This window comes from Tursiops truncatus, chromosome 16, assembly GCF_011762595.2.
Source record: "Tursiops truncatus isolate mTurTru1 chromosome 16, mTurTru1.mat.Y, whole genome shotgun sequence".
In the NCBI taxonomy this organism is placed as follows: domain Eukaryota; kingdom Metazoa; phylum Chordata; class Mammalia; order Artiodactyla; family Delphinidae; genus Tursiops; species Tursiops truncatus.
In genome coordinates this window covers 47306637-47321990 of record NC_047049.1, presented here as the reverse complement: position 1 = coordinate 47321990, position 15354 = coordinate 47306637, and the positions used below count along the sequence as shown (strand labels likewise).

General features: G+C 45.8%; 1 long non-coding RNA gene across 1 annotated transcript; it reads right to left on the bottom strand.

The window, feature by feature from the left end:
- Positions 1–212: 212 nt before the first annotated feature.
- LOC141276748 (uncharacterized) lies at positions 213–2979 on the bottom strand. The gene is made up of 3 exons (XR_012326737.1): positions 2571–2979; positions 2419–2479; positions 213–251 (listed from the first exon to the last, which is right to left on the bottom strand). It is a non-coding gene; the product is annotated as an uncharacterized lncRNA (long non-coding RNA).
- Between the last annotated feature and the right edge of the window lie 12375 nt (positions 2980–15354).

The following is a 15354-nucleotide window of genomic DNA, read 5'->3' as shown; positions in this document are numbered from 1 at the left end:
CCTGCTCGCCACAACTAGAGGAAGCCTGCAGCAATGGAGACCCAATGCAGTCAAAAAAAAAAAAAAAAAAAAAAAGAAATAAGATGAATTGATGAAAACAGAGAGTCAAGAAAGAGAGAGGAGTTAGATAAATAAATGATAAAGGAAATACGGTCAGGTATTAACTGCAGATCCAGGTAGTGGAGAGAGGAGTATCCATTGTACGTTCATTTCCACTTTGCCATAGGTTTGAAATCTTCCGTAATAAAAAGCTGGAATAAAAACAATGAATTAGGGCTTCCCTGGTGGCACAGTGGTTGAGAGTCCGCCTGCCGAAGCAGGGGACACGGGTTCATGCCCCGGTCCTGGAAGATCCCACATGCCGCGGAGCGGCTGGGCCCATGAGCCATGGCCGCTAAGCCTGCACGTCTGGAGTCTGTGATCCGCAACGGGAGAGGCCACAACAGTGAGAGGCCCACATACCGCAAAAAACAAAACAAAACAAAAAAACCAATGAATTGAATGATAAAAATAAAAAAACAAAGCTGTGGACACAGCCAAGCAGAAGTCATGGTTCATACTGGGTGACAAGTGCCTGACAAGAGGCAGGAATAGAGCAAGGGCTGTGAGAAGCCAGAGGGACCAGTTGATTAGGAAAGGCTTTGGCATTGAGATGCCCTGAGAATAAGGCCTAAAAGGATGGTGGGCTGGACCCTGTAAAGCTAAGGAAGGTTTTGCAGGGAGCCCAGTACTCCCAGCCCCCAGCCTCTGCAGCAGATGGGCTTAGAGCAGAGGTTGGACCTTGGAGGGTCTGGTTGTCTGGCTCAGGGGCCTCAGCTTCCATGGTCAGGCTGGGGTAGGGAAGTGGTCTTCTCTGCCCCTCAGGCCCTGTGCAGAGGATGGCTGGAGCACAGGTCTGGAGGCAGGGAGGCCAGCAGAGGCCTCTGCCTAGTCCTGGAGGGAGGCCGAGAGGCTGAAGAGGCCACGTGCCTCATGCTCCCCACTCCTGGCTTCCCCACACCCGGCCCACTGACTTATTCAGAACAACAGCCTGATGAACAGCTTCTTCTACTTTATTTGGGGCCCAGGTTCCTGCCTTGAGCTTTCCCTCCAAGTGACAGTCATGCTGTGTGGCAGCTTTTGACAAGATGACAGCAGCTGTAAAGGTCAGAGCAGCAGTGCTGGGCCACGCCTGCAGAGGGTGTGCGGTGGGCACCTGTCACCTCAGCTGGGCCACCACAGGGCGTGAATGACAATGGGCATCTTCCTCTATGGTTTGACAGGCCTGTGTATGTCCCAGGGACATAATCAGAGAAATGAAGCTGTCAGGCTACTGCATGGCTGGCACATGACACCAGAGAAGCCCTGGTTTCGTGTCTGGGGGCAGCAGAGCTCAGATATGAACACTGCTGTGTCTGACCCCATGGCCTACCGTGCTGTAGCCTTGCAGTTCAGAGCACCGCGGCCAGGCCCAGCTTCCTGGGTCTGTGTCCAGCTGCATCCAGCTGTGTGCTGTTACCAGTGGGAGCGTGTGCTTATCCACCCACCTCAGCTCCACAAATCCCAGTGATGTGGACTCACAAGCCAGCACACACAGAGCTCACTGAGAGAGAGGGCTTCTTCCAGAAAAGCAACTGCACAGGATCCTCCCCACACTGATGCAGGGACCCTCCCAGAGGAGAGAAGGCAATCTTCTCAAGTTCCAGATCTCAGGGAGAGGTCGACCCCATTGAACCACTGGGTGTAGTGATAGCTGTGAGTATTTGTTGGATGCCTTTGTCAGTCTGTGTTGCTAGTATGACGCTGACCATGAACTATGTCCAATTCTTTTCTTCATCCACTGAAATAATCATATTTTTCTTCCCCATTGTGCTCATGAGGAAAATCACATTGATACTTCACATACTGAATCAGGCTTGCATTTCAGAGGTGAGCCCTAATTATTCTTGATGTATTGTGTTTTTTTTATGTTGTTGGATTCTATTTGCTAGTGTTTTGTTGAGGGTTTTTAAAATAAGGTTTTTCTTATTTCTTAATTAAACTTCTGGTTTTGAGTTTAAAAAGTATGTACACTCATCATTTTGCAATATCTTTGTGTCAAGTCATTTTGTGGCATACATCAAACTTAAACAGAGCTGTATGTCAATTACACATCAGTAACACTGGAAGAAAGGAGTAATTATACAAATACACCCCCCCAACACTTGGCATACACACCTCACATAAACATTCCCTTATATGCCCAATGTAGTCCTATGCCCACAATTTCCATACAATCATCCCACACACTCAGACATCAACACACACCACACACACTATACGCACACCCCACACATAGTGAAACCATGTGCTCACAGCACACCCACAACGCACACTGGGCACATTCACAACTCACACAAACACACACGCCTGTGTTTAAAACAGCACTCCAGCTCTTACCTCCTGTACAGACACTGGAAGGCTCCACAGCTGTAATTTCAATACAGGACTTAGTTCCGAGCTAGAATAGGGAGATGAGGGGCAGGGGCTTGAACACGGGGGCTTGGCGAGAAGCTACCCCTTCCCACTTCTCACGTCCAGCCCTCACTCACTGGCTCAATGATGTATTTAAGAGCCTTGAATCCTTGGTCCACTGCAAAGACGTGATGCGGGCTGTCTGCAATTTCCAATAACTACAGCAGAGAGGAGATGGTTGGCACACAGTCAGGGGTTGAGGACGCAGCAGGCCCCAGCCCAGGAGACAGGCTCTCGCCTCCTGCCATGCTGGGTTCCAAGGCCACACGCTGGCATCTGCTAGCAGTCCACCCTTAGGGAGTGGAAAGCTCCCCCATCCGCGCCTCTGGTGTGCAGGTTTACACAGCACTGGCTGTTCATCTGCAGTGGCTACCTGTTGTCCAGACACTTGGGGTGGGTAGAGGGCCATCCTCTCGGAGACCCTGGGACAGCTGCCTTTGAAAGATTTCCCCAACTGGGCTCGAGAGTGGCACCTGGTTACCTGTTCTGAATTACCTGGTCTTCCTCAAAGTCTTTTACACCCACACAGTATACTGTTGCTCCCATGTTCCGGGCCTTGTCAGCCTAAGAGGGAAAAAGTGTTGAGTACAATTCACAAAACAGGTGGAGCACAAAGCTGGGAAGAATGGTCTGGACTTACTTCTTCCTTAGTCATTTCAAATGGCGCTTCCTCCAGGGTTCCATCGGTCAAGGAGATAATCATAGAGGGAACCTTGCTTTCTGCAGAAGAAGCAGGGAGTGGCCTGGTCAGCAAGGCACCTGGAGTGACCTGCCTCAGGCTGCCAGGCCCACAGCACTGCTCTCACACCTCCTCCTCCTGGGGAGAGGCCACCCTGACCCGAGTACCCAACACCCAGAGCGCCTAGAGGGAGAAGGGGCCTCAGCCCAGGACCCACTTGACAGACGAGGAGCCTGAGACCGGGTCAGAGCCCTTCCTAGTGGACCTTCACTATGGGCAGGTGGCACGGCCTTTGCCCTGAAAGGCAACTGCAGCTACTTCACTGGACGGGGACAAGCCTCTCAGGTGAGCGCAGGGAGAAGCAGCCGACCGACTGCACAAGACACCCCCTGGGTCAGGGGGCAGTGGGCCCTGTCCTGGGCGGCGCCGGCAGGCACTGCTGCTGGCTCTGTGGGTCCTGCTATTCAGAACTCGAGGTCAAGGTGCTTGGGCAGCAGCCCCCGCCCAGCTCCCCGCCTTTCCCCAGCAGCCCATGCATCCTTCCTGACAAGGGCTGCAACCCTACAGTCTCGATGCAGGTGGTCTGGGCCAAGTACAGCCATTTCCACTGGCGGAGGCACAGTCACAGGATGAGAGTCAACCGGAGGGAAGAGGCTCAAGGGAAAGGAGGCAGAGCCAGAGCTGTGGTGGACAAAGTGTGGGCAGCCAGGGGGACACCAAGGTCTCTGTTCCCTAAACTGAACCCCGTCTGCTCGCCATCCCTGGAAGTTCTCTTTTCTTTTTCATGCAGCCCAACCATAGGTCAAGCACTTGATACCTAGTAAGAACCCGGAATGTAATGCATGAAGCCATGTGGTTCTTGGAAGCATCCCTAGGGGTGGTTTTAATCCTCACTGCGCAGAGGAGGAACCTGCAGCACAGAGAGGACAAGGGACTCGCTCCAAGGTCAGCGCTAGGATTGGCCAAGGTGGGTCTGCACCAGCCCTCGCTGAGGCCCGCACCTGGTTCTGTCCCACCTGAGCACAGTGACGCCAGCAGGCAGCTTACCTCCTGAGTTAGCTTGTTGAATCTGCTCATTTGCCTGCAACAAAATGAAGGAAATTGGTGGAGGGCAGTGAGATGACCCAATAATACTCGAAGAACTGGGTAAAGCAGAATAAATTCTCAGAGCTGTAGGATCTGTACCTTTTTAAATCCTTCCTGCATGTGTGTGGCTCCACTAGGTACTATATTCTGAAGTCTGCTAAGACCATCACGAATTTCATTTCTGAAAAAAACAGTAAAGGGGGTTGAGGAGGAACGAGGGTTGACGGTTGCAAAACAGATCAGCTGTCCTGGTGCCATTCTGCCCTGTGGAGACCTGCCTGGACCACAGAGGACACAAGTGGCCCTGTGGTGACCTCTCTGCCTGTGTTTTTGACACTGACTGGCCTTGGTCAACGCTTCTCTGTCCCCCATTCAGCGGGTGTGGAGGATGCTGCTTTGCTGGTCCCATGGGTAGGGCCTGGCTTTCAATGTGCTCATCTCTGTCTCAGGCATGCAGACCTCGGCGGACTCAGCAAGGGCCCTGCCTTGACCGTCCGTGGTGAGGCGGGAGCACCCATGGCTGCGCACCTGTGAATCCAGCACCACCAATGTGACTGGCGGTACTGCTGGCACCTAAGGGGTCCCTGGTGAGGGCGCATCACCTTCCAACAGGCAAGGCTGAGTTTGGAAAGGTCACTCTGCTGATACCCCTGCCCTGTCCCCTCCTCCCCTGCCACAGACTCCTGAGGTGGACTTGGTCCCTCCAAGCCACTTCCCCCTCTGGATCGGCACTAAAGGAAGCAGTCAGGATGCTCCGTTAGAGTCTAGAGCTCCTGGGCTTCATGTGCTCCTGAAGAAAGAGACCATAAGCTGGAAAAGAGGCCTGAGGCCCGTCCATGTGGGAGGAAGAGCAGGGACCCCAGGCTGCCATGGGGATGGGCTGTCGGCCTCTGTTAAAGCAGATGCAGGGGATGGGACTGGGACACACCAGGGCTGGGGCTTAGGTTCAGGCTAGTGCAGTGTGATGGGCTGAGCTGTCACAGCAAGTCTAAGGAGAACATGGTCCCTGAAGGCTGGCTCTTGCCTTGCGCAGAAGGGATTCTGCCGTGAGGTGTGATCTGAGAGCCCCAGGTCCTGCCCTGCCTGACCAAGCCCAGGAGCTGAGGAGGCTGTGACCCAGGGCCAGTGGAGGCCAAACCAGGCCCTGCCCACCCCAGCACAAACACCCTCCCCTCTTCCTGACACTTTGGGGGAGATTTCCTTTTTGTTGGCAGCACCCCCAAATATGCTGGAGCTCTCATCGCTCCCCAGCCTTTGGCCCGGGCCTGAGCTTGGCCCGGCTTCACTCCTGCCTGAGCAGGCCTTCTTCTTGGGCTGCCCCCGCCCCATCCCTACTCCCAGCTCTGTGCACTAGGCTGCTTACGCCCTCATCAGGCCCTTCACTTCTTAAGATTCCACCCCGTTTTTCACTCCCCTGAGCCCACTCCCACTTCTGACACCTTCCCTTGAGGAAGGCATCGTCACCTCTACTTTCCAGAGAGGACCCCGGAGACCCTCAAGAGCCTCCCCACAGCTCCCTTGGTTCAGGCTCTGAACCCCTGCCTTGGAGGATGCAGCGGTCCTCCGGTCCCCCACGGGCAGCTCCTCCCCCAGAGGCCCCCGCCCAGCCCCCGCCTCTCTTTCTGCCACCTGCCTGACAGCCCCCCACTGACTTGCTATCTTCCACCTCAACCTCACTCAGGTCTCTCTCCCTCTGAAATGCAGAAGACAGGGACACACAAAACCATGTCTTCCCCTGGCTCACCTAACAGGAAGCACAGCCCGTTCTTCTCCTGGGAGTCAGGCATGGGGAGTGCTGTGTCCACGCACTGGCACCAATACACTCCCTGGGTTCCGATCATTTGCATCATGAGCGTCGGAACCTCCCGGCTACTTGGGAGCTCCGTAGCTTCCCACCTCCAGGGCTTTGGGCACCTCGCTGGGCCCTCCCAGAGGCCCGCCTAGGATGCTGGCATGTGATGCTTCCCTCCTGCACCCCAGCCCACACTCATGGGCTCCCTTGTCTCAGACCCACCAAGGGACCAAGCTCCCCTCCACTGAAGCTCCAGCACTTCAGCACTGCCCACCCCTGCCTCCTGGTTCTGACTGTGCCTCCCCTCTTCCCCCACTGGCCCAGAGCAGAGAGTGACACACAGAGCAGGTGCCCAACACAGGCCAGTGTTCACAAAGGGCCCACACATCTGCTCCACCAGATCCCAGGCGTCCTTGCAGTGAGCCAGTTCTCAGGAAAGGGAAGAGCGCTGAGAGGACACAGGACAGGTGGAGGGCAGGGCTTAGAGGGGGCGGAGATGGTCTAGCAGCACGGGGTCTGCCAGGGCCAGCGCAGCCAGGGGTCAGTGGGAGCCATGGAGCCGGGGCTGGGGGTCAGAGTGGACGCTGAGGGGAGCCCAGGATGGCCCAGCCTGCTCCCAGTGGGAACTGTCAGCTCCCTGTGTCTCTCAACGGACCCCATCCACCAGGCCTGCCTGGGGGATTAAAGCAGTACTTACCTGTCTGAGGTGAGCTTCATGACGGTGTGGCCCAGAGTGGAGTAGGTGATGAAGGATATTCGCAGGTTAGGGCTGGGGAGGAAGCACGTGCTCATGAGAAGGTGTACGTGACACAGGCTCAAAATTAAGCCAATGAGCAGCCAGAAAGAAGGTACATTCCAATTTCTCTGTTCCTCACCCCAACTCTTCCCCTTTGGGGTCCATTTCCCAAACCCTGGAAGCTCCTATATCTTATTGAAGGATTTTAGGAATCTTGGTGAACGAGGCCTGTGGAGATGTGGTGCCTTCCTGGAAGAAAGTGCCAGGATGGCATCCTGCCCCAGCCCTATGCTCCCAACACGCCCCCCGCCCCAAACACACACACACACACGCACACACCAGGAGACAGACACCTATGCCCGTGGCATGAGGGCCTCCCAGCTGGCTTCTCCTCTTCTATAAGATTCTTTGTACCTTCACTCCTCTTCCTCCCTTCATAGCCCTCCCTGCCTTGTCTCTTTATACCTTCACTCCTCTTCCTCCCTTCACAGCCCTCCCTGCCTTGTCTTTTCTCATCTAGAAAAATCATTCTCTTTCTTGGTAGCTATTCATATACATCCCTCCCTTTCTTCTCTCTGGCCACTGCCTTTTGGTCTTTTGACCCTCATTATCTTTTAGCTAAATGCTACAATAGGTTCATGGATAAGCTCCCTACTGCTCCTCGTTATTGTTACAAAACATTTTACCCACAATATCAGACTTTCCTTCCTGGGACACAACCTTGATCATGTCAGACCCCTGACCAAGAATCATCTATAGCTCCCTATTGTTCATAGCAGGAAATACAAGTCCCTTGGCCTGGCATTATAAGCCCTGATGACCTTGGTCCAAATCTGTCCTGTCCAGCCTCATCTCCTAGCCTTCTCCTGAGTTAACCCTACTCTCCAGCTGAACAGATCACTCACTGCACAAGAAGTCTCCTTGATGGTCCCGTTACCCTGTCTTTCCCCATTCTTCAAGACCCAGTTCAAAATTACACATCCTCTGAGAAACCATCCTTGACTTTTTTCCTAAGAATTCTTGCTTTTTCCTTTTAATTTGCCTTATAAGTCCTTCGCCCTTTTCTTTTGGCCCTTGGCACCATTTAACCTGGTGTTTAGTTTTCGTGTTACTGGTTTGCCTGTTTCCTCATCTATGAGGTCCTCAAGGGCAGACTGTGTCCCCTACAATATGGCCCGACTTCCAGGTAGGAGCCAGGAAAGCTGCTGAGACCTGATGGAACCAGTGTTATCTCTTCTGCTTCAGAACACCCCCCTGGGCTCTGTGCTCCTGACCCGAGGGGCTCCCATGGCCACTGAGTCTAAACAGCTGTGTACTCTGCCTGGGAGGGGTAAATACCCTGAAACTTGGAGAAGTCGTACTTGTCATACTTCTTGACCAAATCTTCCACAAAGGCGTAAACGTCCATCCAGTTGTTGTTCACACTGCCTGACCTGAAAATGAAGAAGACCTGAGTCAGACAGATGAGGTGCATCTATTGTGTGGGCAGAATTTCTGTCTCCTCAGTTTCCAGCAGACCCTTTAGCAACTCCCCCCGCCCCCACCCCCATGCCCACCAATGTAGCTGAAGGCTGCCACACTCCCTCAGAGACCTCAGTGGGTCACCGTGGTGGTGATGACTTCATCAGTGTGAGTGTGGGAAGGGTGACCAACCAGACCTGTGTGCTTGGGACTCAGGAACTTTTAGGGATGAGGGACTTCTGGTGGCAAACTAGGATGGCTGGGCAGGCTTGGTGGAGCTGTTCCACAGGAAATGATGTAGAATGCATTGGTTGGAAAAGCCTCCAGTGATTCTGATATGACTCTTTTGGTCCCTCAATTCCCCTTGGCAATAAACCACTCCTAGCTCTCTACTCCTCTCCTGCCCCTTGAAAAGGTGTGGGGGTGGGCAGGGGTCAGGGCTCTCTGGCACACCATTCCCACAAAAGGCTCTTAGTTGGTCCTAGCATTCATTCTGCATCCTCTAGGCTGCATCTAAATCTCTCAACAAATAGTGATGAAACTAAGAATAGATTCTTTTAACATTATCAAGATTATCATTCATTGAGATGTATGTACCAGGCACTTTACATACATGATTTCCAATTCCAGAACAACCCCATAATATCAGCATTATTTTCATTTTCATTATTTTCATTTTCATAAGAAAGTTGAGGCTCTCACAAGTCATGGAATTTTCCACAATTTCCATAGCTAACATGGATCTGAATCCAGATCTCGCCTCAAAACCCATGCTCTACCCATTGCACTGGGCAGATGTGTGTGACACGGTTATGTCCAACATTTGCTGGGTAGCAAACACTAGACTCTGACAACTCCCACAATATAAACTTTCTATCAGAAGCTTCCATGCTAAAGTGCAAGACAACTTTTTAAACTAATGGTAACACCTGAAACTAATAAAATATTTTAAGTCAACTATACTTCAGTTAAAAAATAGAACTATGTACTCAACTCAAAAAAAGAGAACACATCAAAATAATTATACACCATGTCCTAATGAGATTTATCCTTGGAATGTGAGTATGGTTCAACACATGCAAATTAAAAAGTGGGACACACTACATTAATAGAATGAAAGATAACAGTCCAGATGATCATCTCAACAGATGCATAAAAAGCATTTGACAAATTACAACAACACTTCATGCTAAAAACTTCAAACAGATTGGGTATAGAAGGAACAGACCGCAACACAATTAAGGCCATATACAACAAACCCACAGTTACCATTACACTCGATGGTGGAAAGTTGAAAGCTCTGCTTCTAAGATCAGGAACAAGACAAGGATGTCCACTCTTGCCACTACTATTCAACATAGTCTTGAAAGTCCTAGCCATGGCAATCAGAGAATAAAAAGAAATAAAAGGGATACAAACTGGAAAAGAAATAAAACTGTCACTGCAGATGACATGATACTATACATAGAAAATCCTAAAGATGCCACCACAAAACCACTAGAACTAATCAATGAATTTGGTAAGGTTGCAGGATACAAAATTAATGCACAGAAATCTCTTGCATTCCTGTACACTAACAACAAAAGATCAGAAAGAGAAATTAAAGAAACAATCTCATTTGCCGTCGCAGCTCAATATCACAAAAACAAACAACCCAATCCAAACATGGGCAGAAGACCTAAATAGACATTTCTCCAAGGAAGACATACAGATGGCTAACAGATACATGAAAAGATGCTCAACATCGCTAATCAATAGGGAAATGTGAATCAAAACCACAGTGAGGTATCACCTCACGCGGGTCAGAATGGCCATCATCAAAAAATAAATGCTGGAGAAGGTGTGGAGAAAAGGGAACCCTCTTGCACTGGTGGGAATGTAAATTGATACAGTATGGACGTTCCTTAAAAAACTAAAAATAGAACTACTATATGACCCAGCAATCCCACTACTGGGCACATACCCTGAGAAAACAATAATTCAAAAAGATACATGTACCACAATGTTCATTGCAGCACTATTTACAATAGCCAGGACATGGAAGCAACCTAAATGTCCATCAACAGATGAATGGATAAAGAAAATGTGGTACATATATACAATGGAGTATTACTCAGCCATAAAAAGGAACGAAATTGAGTTATTTGTAGTGAGGCAGATGGATCTAGAATCTGTCGTACAGAGTGAAGTAAGTGAGAAACAGAAAAACAAATACTGTATGCTAACGCATATATATGGGATTTAAAAAAGCGGTACTGATGAACCTAATGGACATCAGTACATTTAATAAATGTACTGGACAGGAATAAAGATGCAGATGTAGAGAACGGACTTGAGGGCACGGGGGTGGGAAGGGGAAGCAGGGATGAAGTGAGAGAGTAGCATTGACATATATACACTACTAAATGTAAAATGGATGGCTAGTGGGAAGCTTCTGCATAGCACAGGGAGATCAGCTCGGTGTTTTGTGACGACCTAGAGGGATGGGGTAGGGAGGGTGGGAGGGAAGCTCAGGAGGGAGGGGATATGGGGATATATGTATACATATAGCTGATTCACTTTGTTGTACAGTAGAAACTAACAAAACATTGTAAAGCATTTGTACTCCAATAAAGATGTGAAAAAAACAACACAATGAGATACATCTCACACCTGTTAGAATGGCTATAATTAAGAAGACAAGAGATAACAAGCATTGGTGAGGACACACAGAAAAAGGAAACTTTTACACTGTTGATGGGAATGTAAATTGCTTTAGCCACTATGGAAAACAGTATGGAGGTTCTTGAGAAAATTAAATATAGAATTTCCACATGACCCAGCAATCCCACTTCTGGGTATATATCTAAAGGGAATGAAAACAGGATATTGAAGAGATATAGGCACTTCCGTGTTTATTGCAGCATTATTCACAATAGCCAAGATATAGACACAACCTAAGTGCTCATCAACAGATGAGTAGATAAAGAAGATGTTGTATGTATATACAATGGAATATAATTCAGCCATAAGAAAGGCCATCCTGCCATTTGTGGCAACATTGATGGACTTTTCACTAAGTAAGATAAGTCAGACAGAGAAAGACAAATACTCGATGGTATCACTTATATGTGAATCTAAAAAACCCAACTCGTCACAACAGAGTAAAATGGTGGTTACCAGGGGCTTGGGGGAATAAGAAGTGTTGTTTAAGGGTACAAACTTGCAAATAGTTGACAAATAAATCTTGGATATCTAATGCACAGTTTAGTGAACACAGACAACAGTATTTTATTTTAATCATCAAATTTTCTAAGAGACTAGATCTTAATTATTCCAACCACAAAAAAAGAAATAATAGTTATGTGATGTGATAGAGGTGCTATCTAAATTTATTTGACATATGTCAAATATATTTGAATACAAATAATGATTTTTAAAAAGAAAGAAAATCAGGAAAATTACATATATATATATATAATATATATATCATACATGAGAATATTAACTTGTAACCATGAATACCCAGGTAACTGTAAAGAAAATATCTATAATAGATATTGAAAATAGCTTCACACAAAGGAAGTGAAAAGGTAACCAAAACCTGTCGCTACAAAAAAAAAAAAATCAACTAAATTCAAAGGAAGGTAGAAATGGAGAAAATTAGGGAGAAAAAAGCTAGAAGACATGTAGAAAACAAATAGCAAAGTGTCCGATGTAAGTCCTTCCCTATCAGTAATTACTTTAAATGTACATGGATTAAACTCTCCAATCAAAAGGTACAGATTGCCAGAATGGATCAAAAAAGATGCAACCATATGATGTCTACAAGAGACTCACTTTCAATGCTAAGACACCAGGAGGCTGAAAATGAAAGGATGAAAAGAGATATTCCAAGTAAAGAGAAACCTAAAGAGAGCTGGGATGACTATAATTAACAAACTAGACTTTACATATAAAACTGTTATAAAAGACAAAGAAAGACATTATATAATTACAGGAGGGTCATTTCACTGAGAAGACAAAACAATTATAAACAGATAAGAACCAAGTATCAGAGAAGCAAAATTTAGGAAGCAAACATTGACAGACTTAAGGGAGAAACAGACAGTTCTACAGTAATAGTTAGAAACTTCAAAATCCCACTTTCAGTAATAGAACAATCAGACAGAATATAAGAAAATAGAGAAATAAGGGAATAGAGGATGTGAACATCATCATAAGCCAACTGTACCTAACAGATATGTACAGAACACTCTTCTCCCAAACAGTAGAATACACATTTTTCTCAAGTGCATGTGAAATGTTCTCCAGGATAGAGTACCTGTTAGACCACAAAGCATTTCTTTAAAATTTTTAAATGATGGAAATCACCCCAAAACTTAAAATCATTTCCAACTGCAATGAAATAAAGCTATAAGTCAATAGCAGAAAATAATCTGGAAATTCACAAATATGTGGAAATTAAACAATACCCTTTTAATCAGCAAATTGGTCAAAGAGGAAATCACAGAGAAATTAGAAAATACCAGGAGACAACTGAAAATGAAAACACAACATACCAAAATATACAGTGAAAGTAGAATTGAGAGGGAACTTTGTAGCTGTAGACAAATACATTAAAAAGGAAGAAAAATCTCAAATCTGTACACTAACTTTACAGCTTATGAAACTGGAAAAAGAAATGAAAACTAACCCAAAGTAGCAGAAGGGAAGAAATAATAAAGATTATAACAGAGATAAATAAAATATAGAACAGACAGAGAAATACCAGTGAAATTAAAAATTGGTATGTTGAAAAGATCAACAAAATTGACAAACCTTTATATCCATTGATTTAAATAAAAGAGAGATGACTCAAATTAATGAAATCAGAAAATGAAGTGGGGGCCTCCCTGGTGGCACAGTGGTTGATAGTCCGCCTGCCGATGCAGGGGACACGGGTTCGTGCCCCGGTCTGGGAAGATCCCACATGCCGTGGAGCAGCTGGGCCCGTGAGCCATGGCCGCTGAGCCTGTGCGTCCAGAGCCTGTGCTCCGCAACGGGAGAGGCCACAACAGTGAGAGGCCCACGTACCGCAAAAAAAAAAAAAAAAAAAAGAGAATGAAGTGGGACACTACTACTGATTTTATACAAATAAAAAGGATTATAAGAGAACACTGGAACTTGTAAGCCAGCAAAATAGATAACCTAGATGAAATTAGCAAATTCCAAGAAACACTCTTACCTGCCCAAACTGTATCATGAGGAAACAAAAGCTGAATAGACCTATAACTAGTAAAGAGATTGAATCAGTAATCAATAATCTCCCAACAGAGAAAAGTCCAGGACCAGATGGTTTCACAGATTAATTCTACTAATCATTTAAAGAGGAATTAACACTAATCCTTCTCTAAATCTTCCAAAAAACTGAAGTGGAGGGAACACTTTCAAACGTATTTTATGAGGCTGGCATTACCCTGACACCAAAGCCAGACAAACACTTCAAGAAGAGTACAGACTAATATTTCATATGGATATAAATTCAAAAATCCTCAACAAAAAAAATCTAGCAGCATCTGAAAAGGTAGGATTTATTTCCACAATACAAAGATGGTTCAACATGTAAAAATCAAACAATGTAATTAATAAAATTAATATATCAGAGAAACCAAACTATGTGATCATTTCAACTGATGTAGAATCACTTGATAAAATCTAAAATCCCTTCTTCATAAAAACACTCATATTGGGAATAGAGAAAAATTCTATGAAAAACATGATAAAGGCTAAACAGCTAACATACCAATGGTGAACACTAAAAGCTTTTCCCCAAAGATGAAGAGTAGTACAAGGATGCCCGCTTTCATCACTTCTATTCAACATAGCATTGGAAGTTATAGCTAGAGCAACTAGGCAAGAAAGAGAAATAAAGGCATCCAAATTGAAAAATAAGGAAAAAAGATGTTAACATCTCTGTTCTTGGATAATATAATCTTACATGTAAAAACCCCCAAAGATTTCACAAAAAATGTTTGAGTTAATAAGGAAATTCAGCAAAGTTATAGGATACAAAATCAATGTATAAAAATCAGTTATATTTCTATATACTAATAATGAACATTCCAAGAAGGAAATTAAGAAAACAATTCCATTTACAATATCATCAAACAGAATAAAATACTCAAGAATTAATTTAATCAATGAGGCAAAAGACCAGTACATTGAAAACTAGAATACATTGCTGAAAGAAAAATTAAAATATGTGAATCATTGTTAAAACATAAGGAAAATCATAAAGTTTTCTATGGCAAGACAATCAGACTAAGTCAGAATTGAAACATGCACGACATGCCCCCATTTGTGATGGACCTCTCCCAAATATTCATTGTGCTTCTGCATTATGCATTAACCAGACCTCCTCAAGGCACCCTAAAATTCATATGGAATCTCAGGGGATTCAAATGGCTATAAGCAAAATCTTGAATAAGAACAAAGTTGGCAGATTCATATTTTCTGGTTTCAAAATTTAATACAAAGCTATTGTATTAATAGCTTGACCAAAACAGTGTGGTACTGGCATAAGGACAGACATATAGAACAATGGAATAAAATGGAGAGCCCAGAAATAAACCCTCGTATATGTATTCAATTGGTTTTTGACAAGGGTACCACCAAGACTATCCAGTGTGGGAAATGACAGTATTTTCAACAAATGATTCTAGGAAAACTAGATGTCTACACGCAAAAGAATGCAGTTAGATTCTTATCTTACACCCACATAGTATATACAAAAATTAACTCAAAATGGATCAAAGACCTAAATGTAAAGGCTAAAACTAATAAACTTATAAAAAAACATAGGGGAAAAGCTTTATCATATTGGATTTTGTAATGGTTTTTAGATATGACACCAAAAGCACAGACAATAAAGAAAAAAGAGATAAACCAAACTTCATCAAAAGTAAAAACTTTTGTACAAAGGATACCATGAAAAAAAATGAAAAGAGAGGGGCTTCCCTGGTGGTCCAATGGTTAAGAATCCGCCTTCCAAAGCAGGGGACACGGGTTTGATCCCTGGTTGGGGAACTAAGATCCCACATGCTGTGGGGCAGCTAAGACCGTGAGCCACAACTACTGAGCCCGTGC